The sequence below is a fragment of the Mauremys mutica genome, chromosome 3 (assembly GCF_020497125.1).
Source record: "Mauremys mutica isolate MM-2020 ecotype Southern chromosome 3, ASM2049712v1, whole genome shotgun sequence".
In the NCBI taxonomy this organism is placed as follows: domain Eukaryota; kingdom Metazoa; phylum Chordata; order Testudines; family Geoemydidae; genus Mauremys; species Mauremys mutica.
In genome coordinates this window covers 127,420,474-127,429,041 of record NC_059074.1, presented here as the reverse complement: position 1 = coordinate 127,429,041, position 8,568 = coordinate 127,420,474, and positions in this window count along the sequence as shown.

Sequence of the window (8,568 nt, the reverse complement as noted above, 5' to 3'; positions counted from 1 at the left end):
CTGCAATGTTAATTGTTCGTGATCCTTTTGAATAGAAGATGCAGTCTAGTGTTTCTCAACCTTTTTGATACTAGGGACAGGCTTGCTGCCTTCCTAAACTGTCAGGATGATCTCAGGGACCAGTGCCGGTTCACGAACTGGTGGTTGAGAAACACTGAGTAGTCTACAAAAAAACAAATGGAAATCAATATAATTAGAATGAGGTGCTTATTTTTTCTTTCTTCTGTTTCTGTACCATAACCAAAAACATACATTTATTTTTTTTATTTCCAATTTATTTTTAAGTGAGAATTGATTTCTCCCATGAAAGTGAACACAACTAATGCAATTCTCAGAATTAGTCTTAATAATATGCAGATCTTTACCTTAGCCTGTGGTGCCATCTAGTGATTGTTCCTTTAAAAGAGCAATAGTTCGTATGGTCTCATTTATTTTGTTTCTTCACTATTGTGCCATGCAAACGTGCAATGCTATGAAAATTACTAACATTAGAAGACAACCACTACACGCACAGCAATTTGGGAACCATGGGGTCCATATACAGGGCATCATACTGCAAACACTCATACAACTGTAGTAAGTGGTAGTCCCTGTTCGGGCGCCATTTGTGTTACAGATACTTGGGTTAAATTATGTACAGTTCTAGGACACTCTCTTTTCCTGCACTTCAGCTTAACTCTTTTCTGAAGCACAGGCCAGAGTTCTGCCTTTTCAAGACTTTTTGGAAAGAATTACACAGAGTTAAACCTCAGGGCTACTGTTAGAAAAACCCTGAATGTAGGTGCTTGTGACAGCTTCCAAGCTGGCACCCCACACTAAAATAATTATGCTGGATTCTTTTAAAAAAGTCATTAAGGACCAAATTTTCTAACATAGGAACCTGATATGTGCCCTTAAAAATTATGTGTGCATGTATAAACTTGTAATTGCATATAAAACCAGGCAATAATGTGCTCAAAGATCTACTGGCATATGTACACGCATGCTTTGTCCACTCAGTTCTCTGTTTGCATGGACATATGATGTGCCTGTGTTTAAGGCCTTGTCTATGTAAGAAAGTTGCTCTGGTCTAATTTTATCACTTATGCAAATAACGCTCAGATTTACTTCCATCTTTCCAATGATTCATTTTCAGCAACAGAGAATGTCATCCAGTGTCAGCTGTGAAATTAAGGATGTCATAGAAGTTCCTATAATGAAACGCTGGTTAAAACAGAAATGTCTCTTATTGGGGCTAAGCAGCTGCTCCATGTCCCACCTCCTGTTATTGTCACCCAATGAGGATCACATCAAAACGTCTCTTCCCACATGCAAACATACACATATTCCCTCTGATCTTTTTTTAGAGAAGAAATTCTCCACAGTGTGGCCTTAAAATGTATCTGTCACCTGGATCCTCTTGAGAGCTTGAGAAGACTGGCAACGGTCTCAATTCTTTATTCTTGAATACTGTAGTCTTGTCAGCAAACAAAGTCTGGGGACTCTCACAGCTAGCAGTGCTTCAATCTTTGGTCTAATAGTTGACTTGGCTTCTCAGTAGCTGGTAAAATAGGCAATCTGCAGCCTGTATCCCAAGTGGGACAAGTATTGGGATCAGCATATAAAATTACAGTTTCCTGTGGATATCTGAAAGGCTGTCAATCTAGATCACTGGGCTCTGTCGTATCCCCACGAGAGCAACTAAGTCAGAGATGGATCTACAGACCCTCACCACTTTGAGCTCTCATCTTTTCTCTTTACCTGAGACACAATCTTAGTAGGAAGTAGTTAGCTAAAAGCCAAGTGTTATTTCAATAGACTCTGTAGCCTCAAGATATGACAAATGCTCCCTTCCAACTCTCCCTCTGGGTCCATAAAATACACTGTGGTGGACCTTTCATTACTTCAACTGAGGGTGTCCCTATTATGTAAAGTCGGAATAACTCTGTATTGTATAGCAATTGGGTAATATCCCTTTAAGTAGACTGTAATCCCTCTAGTAGGCCTCTCTGTCTCCTATTGCACTAACCACCAGAACTTAATATAGCAGCAGTGTATATAAGTAGCTAGACCATGTATGTTTATATATAGTTAATAAACGTGGTTATTTGGAGGCCAGCTGTGTCCAGCTGGTTTCCTCATTTCTTAACATTGTGTGCAGAGCAGACACAACAAACACCTGTATCCAACATGGTATTGGGACCGAAGTCTTACAACAGACACACCTCTTGGTCCTGCATCGATCAGCCACTGAGTCCACAGGGCTGTCTTTACCTCCTGTATCTACAACCTTCCCCTCTCTAATGTCTGATTGGCTCTGCTCTCAGATGGTGAATATGTGTGGGCCCTGCAAGATGGTTTGTCCTTACTGGAAACTGTCTATACGGCTTCCGAAACCGTTACTGAACATGTCTAATAACTGCCACATCCTATATCTAGATGTTTCTGGGTCCTTCTAGCTGAGTTGCGCTGCCCTGGATTCAGCCAAAAATCCATGTCTCCTCCCCACTGCTTCTCTCCCTGCCTTTGGACTTAAAAACCAAATGTTCCTGTATAAAGCATGAGGATTATACAAACGTAAGTTCGTGAGTAGTGCCAATCACTTCGGTGGGACTACTCACATGCATAAAGTTAAAGAGAATGAATGTTTACAGGTTTGTGACCTTATTGTTTCTCAGTGGCCCCAAATCAAATTTGCGATGTTTTTAAGTAAAAAGATGGGGTGAAGGGTGTTAAACAGATGACAAGCTCAGCCTGTGTTCTGAATGCCAAACAGTGTTCTTTCTGGTTTGTCACATCACCTACCTAAAGATTCTGCAGGCCAAATGCTGCTCTCATTTCAACATGTACAACTCAATTGGCCAAGAATTATGCCCTGTGTCCCACCTGCATAATTCCGCCCTTCCATAGGATTGCACAGGTGTGACTGAGCACATAATTTGAGAATGGTGGGTTTGCACAGATAGCCCTTCTAATGAAACTTAGTTACTAATTCTGTTAATGATCCATGAGCCAGAAAAGGATCCAGTTCATACTCTCTTCTGCATTATTTCCAGCGGACTGACAGTAGTAAAATGAGACTCTTTGTACAAAAAGGAAGGGTGACACTGCACTGTGTTGCCAACTCTTGTGATTTTATTGTGAGTCTCACAATATTTTCTTAAAGCCCCAGCTCCCTCAGTCAAGTGATTGTGTGAATTTCATCTTGCATTTTAAAAAAATAAACATATTTCTAGCCCGGTTGTAGACAAAAGCTGGAAAATGTGCCCCAAGTGAGTTTAAACACTAGGAAACCAGAAGACAAACAAAAAGAGCCACAAACTTATTGGGTTTTTTTAATCGCATGATTTTAGGCCAATCCCATGATTTCTTGAGGCCTGACTCATGATTTTGGAAGGCTTTGGATTGGCAATACTATTGCATACCCAAAGGGAGAAGATCTGTTGAGCAAGAAGATTCCATTTTCACATTGGTACTTTTCATGGGAGACGTACTCTATAAGGAGAACCCTTTATTTTCTGACTGAATACTGACTGTTGTCACTGCTTCATCCAAAATGGAGACAGTAGTTCCACAAAGTGGTATTTAGGGAAACAAAAGATGGTCTGGTGTTTAAAGCACAGATCTACTGGTCGGGAGGAGGGCCGGTTAGTCTGGCTGTGCCACAAGCTTTCTTTGTCATGTTGGGCAAGTTATTTAACTTTTTTGTGCTCTATCTGTAAACTGGAGATAATACTATGTAACTTCACAACAGCCATGAGTGTAACTACTGATATTTGGAAAGTTCTCTGAGATCTTCAAAGAGTGCCTTTTGGAGTACAAAGTAGTATAAAACTAAATAAACATAGTCACACACGAAGAATCAAATAATTCAGCAGAGTTCCTTTTGATTGTCAGACTTTGTCTCAGAGATATTCAGGATCGCGTCCTAAGGACTATATACTTGTGGCAAGGACTATTCATTTGAGCCATGGAGAGCCAAATCTCATGTGGAGTATGCGGGGAGTGAAAAACGTCTCTGATGCGCCTTTCTGCACCTAGTCATAGGACAAGCAGCAAGTTCCAGTTAGTGGGTAACAGTTGTCAGCCATCAGGAGTAACACTCTGATTTTGAAAGGAATATATTCAGTCTTATTAAAGTCCCAGTTTTCTGTACTTTGATTATAAAAATAATGAAGGTCTGAGGGTGAGCTAAGAGGCAGAAAAATAAAGCATTACATTTTCTATCATCTAATGTTACACAGCACAAGCTAATTGGTTGTGGTCAAGAATTTTTTCTTTCTTCCAGCCTGTAATGCACAAATGCAAAATTAGGTGCATTGTAGCTGGGATTTTCCACTCATTCATCCAAGACTGGCCATTGTTGGCAACATGATAACTGACAAGATGGTTCTTGGGTCTATTCTTGTATGGAAAATCCTGTTTTCCTGAGTTTCTTTGTTTTCCAGAAAACAATGAGACAATGCCTTCAAGAGCCACTCTGAGCAATCAGTTTGCAAATTACCAGACATGGTGACTATGTTCTACTTTCTGCTGAGAGCTGATTTAAAAAAAAATCAAAGTTTTAATAAAGAAACAGTAGACACCAAACACACACAAAGTAGTGTAGATCTCTAATTACTATGTTTGACAAAAAATGTAATGAAAAATATACCCCTTAATTTTTTCCAGTAAAGACATCAAGTCTGATGACTTGTTACCACGATCTCTTTGAGAAAGCCTTTCCCATAGCCATGCGATTGATTATATTGCTGTGGAATCGCAGTTATCATCTGACTTTTGTATTTTGCATTTCTAACATTTCATCTAGATTATTCTTTCGCTAAATAAAGAAAGAAGCATTTGTTCACTTTGAGAGGTACCATCTGGTTTGAGTTTAACTGGGGGTGGAGGCTGAGGGTGGGGAGAGAAGTAGTTTTCAATCTGACAATACAAAAGGAGCCCAGAGCAATAGGTTTGGGAAAGCATGCTTACCCAGCTATCCCCAGCATTCTATTTCAGTATAATCCAAAACACCTGTTCCAGGGCTCACACCTAGGTAAGGCACATGGATTCCTCTTTTTTCCAACTCTGCAAATTAATAGATTATGTTTGCCCTCTGGTGGCTGTTTGGGGCTACAGCAGTGAACAAGGATACCTATAAGGATGATGATGAAATATGGGCCTTAAAAACATTGAACTTTGTTATACCTCTGCGTCAAGAGGAAGGTCAAATCTGCTGATTAGTCAGAGGTTAAAGAGATATTGTATGAAGTATTTTAAAAACTATGTTGAAAATAAGTTACCTCACTCTTTCTGGCACACAGGATGGGGGACAGAGAGAAGCAGCTCTGGATACAAATAAAGCAGCTCTGGATTACTGCTTCCTCCTACTCACACATGCATGGGTTTTACACAAACTGCTAGTAGAGAGAGGGGATGTCATGATCCATCTCGTATTTGTGTCTGAGTGTGGGTTGGAGGAAAATCATACTCTAACTCGTTTGTGTGATGGTTGCAGGGACAAGGATCATACACCATGTCCTTGCGGGGGCAAGGGCCGAGGCCTCTGCACTCCCACTCTCTTTTGCCAAGGGTGAATTGTAGTGAAGCTCTTTGCTAGGATCTGAACAATAAAACACTCAGCCACACCTAGAGACTGAGCCCAACCTCATCAAAGGTCATGGGGGCTTTGTCATGTACTTCAGTGGCAACAGGGCAGGCCTTACCATGAGGCAAACTGAGTTGGCCAGACTGTGGCGGGGCGCCACGAGGACCCAGAGTGTAGAAAATTGTGTCTGCTGCTGGTGCATATGTATTCTCTCTGCTCTAGATGCACAGAGATGGTGGAGTGCTGTGGTGGAGGAAGGAGGGCACAAGAAACATAACAGGCAGGCAGGAGAAAAGGTGATCAGGAATAACAGAAAGCAGCAGGAGCTGCAGGGAGAGAGAGGAGGAGGAGGAGCCTCTTATGTACCTCTCTAGCACCCCCAGGAGCCTGGATTGATTAACACCAGATTCTCAAGGAGCTTCCTGTTTCCTGCTGCTTCCCTGAACCCACTTGAGGAGAACAGGCAGTCAACTGAAGTAATAGGAGCCAGTTAGGCCCTTAAGACGCTGATATCTTCCCTCACGTAGGCCCTGCTATCAGCCTGCTTATTTGTCCCCTTCAACTGAGTGTTGAGAGCCACTATAGCTGGCACAGAAAAGCAGTCATGAGTGAAAGAAGAAAACGCCCCTCTGGGGCAGCATTCAGAAAAAGAAAGCAAGCAAAGGAAGCTTTTCTATCTAAGCAGGAAGGAGCTCTCCGGAGATACATAGACACAAATGTTCACAGTGAGCCTTCCGGCCCCAGTGAGGATGTGAGTGGTGAGGAGATGCCTGATATTCCATTTAGTCAGAGTGCAGGTGACCTGGCAGCTACTGCAGCATCCACATCTCCATTTCTAATGGATGTAACCATGCACATTCCTGAAGAAAAGCATAGATCAGAGAAGAGTGTGGTGGAGGTGCAAGAAACAGTTGCTGCTGAGTTTAGTTCCTTAAGTCTAGATGATCCAGGACTGTGGACCCAGTAGCCTAAGGGACTTCCTGTACTGCATGGGCCACAGCAAGTGAAAAACTTCATGTTCCCCAAAGACAATGAAAATAGAAGTTTCCATCCTACGCATTACTGGTGTGAAATCCCCAATGGTGACAAAGTGGAGAGGCCATGGCTTATGTACTCAACCCCCCAGAATACTGCATACTGTTTTTGTTGCAAACTGTTCCAGTTTAACCTTCCAGCCACATTGGGTTCTACAGGAACAAAGGACTGGAAAAATCTGGCTAGAAATCTGTCATGCCATGAGAAGGCAGCAAATCACCAGAGAGCATTCCATAGGTGGAAAGAGCTTGAGATGAGACTAAGTTTGAAGGCCATCATAGATGATCAGCATCAAGAGAAGATTGCATCAGAGTCTCTTTACTGGCAAAATGTTCTGAAAAGGCTCATTGCCATTGTGAGAATGCTTGCTACCCAAAACCTAGCACTGCATGGCACTTCAGATCAGCTGTATGTGCCAAGCAATGGAAACTTCCTTAAAATTGTGGAGCTGATGGCTGAGTTTGATGCAGTATTACAGGAGCATCTAAGAAGAGTCACCATCCAAGGAATGTACACACACCACTACCTTGGAAAAACAATTCAAAATGAGATCATGTTACTGGCAACAAAAGTCAAACAGAAGATTGTGGCAGATTTGAAGTCAGCACGATATTACTTTGTTATTCTGGACTGCACATCTGACATCAGATTCTTCCTAACTCGCATGACACCATGGGCTTCAGCATAGCACATCCCTGATTGGTTGTGAATGAGAAGAGAATCCAGCTCAATGGTTCCATGAAAGACTATTAGGATATGTCTACACTTCAGCTGGGAGTGTGTTTCCAAGCCTGGGTTGTTATATCTGTGTTGGTCCCAGGATATTAGAGAGACAGCATGACCAACAAAAGTTGGCCAATAAAAGATATTAACTCACTCACCTTGTCTCTCCCAGCCCCGATGGACAGATACAGACTACCTCTGCTTCATCTAGCATGCTAAAAATAGCAGGGAGGATGTTGTGGCATGTGCAACAGCCTGGGGTAACTAACTTAGCTCAAACCCCGGGGGTCAGGCAGGCTTGGACTCAGTCAGCTAGCCTGAGTCATTGACCCTGCCGCAAGGTCCACACTGCTATGTTTAGCTCGATAGGTCGGTCTGCCCGTTCCAGAAGGCACACTCCCAGCTGCAGTGTCATTATGACATTATGGGCCTGATTCTAAAGGCACTTTATGTGTGGAACTCCCCATTGTCCACAGCGAGTGCCAAAGAAGGAACAGCTGCAGGACTGTGCTCATAATATGCATACCGTGTATTCCTCCCACCCCCAATTAATAATGGGATCTTTTTGGTCTGTAAATAAAGCTTCCCTAGGAGGTCCATTTTCAAAATGAAATGAGATTGTGGGGGAAGGGAGCTGCTGGTTCCAGTATCTTTAGATTCCACAAAGAGCCCAAATAATTATGCTATGTTATAGCAGCCAACATACACGTTATTTTGCATGCCATTATGCCACAAATACTCTTTCATCAGTCCATTGGTCTTTCACCAACTCCAGCACCAGAAACCTCTGCTTCTCCTCAGAGCCGTGCCAAGGCTTTGGAGCTATGTTGCAGCTAGAAAGCTGTCTAAAGCCATCTAGTCTGCATGTAATTTTGATATGAAGAAAATAGCATCCAACAGTGACAGACTTGGGCTAAAAATAGGATTTTAATAAAATCAGGTTTGTTGCTCTGGGCTCATAGAGGCACCAGTATTAAAAAATTTTTGTTATATTGAGCACTGCTCTGAGAAATCAACACTGTTTGGAATGAAATATATGCACATGCGTACATATTGTGGCCCAAGTTTTGAAAAGTAACTAGTGGTTTTAGGTTGCCTCATTTTTTGGGTGCCCGGTTTGAAACTCCTTAAAGGGCCTGATTTTTAGAACGCGCTGAGCATCTATCCTCTGAAAAGCAGGCTCCTTTATGGTGTCTTGGGTTGGGCACTGAAAATCACTAGCCAGTTCTGACAATCTTGGC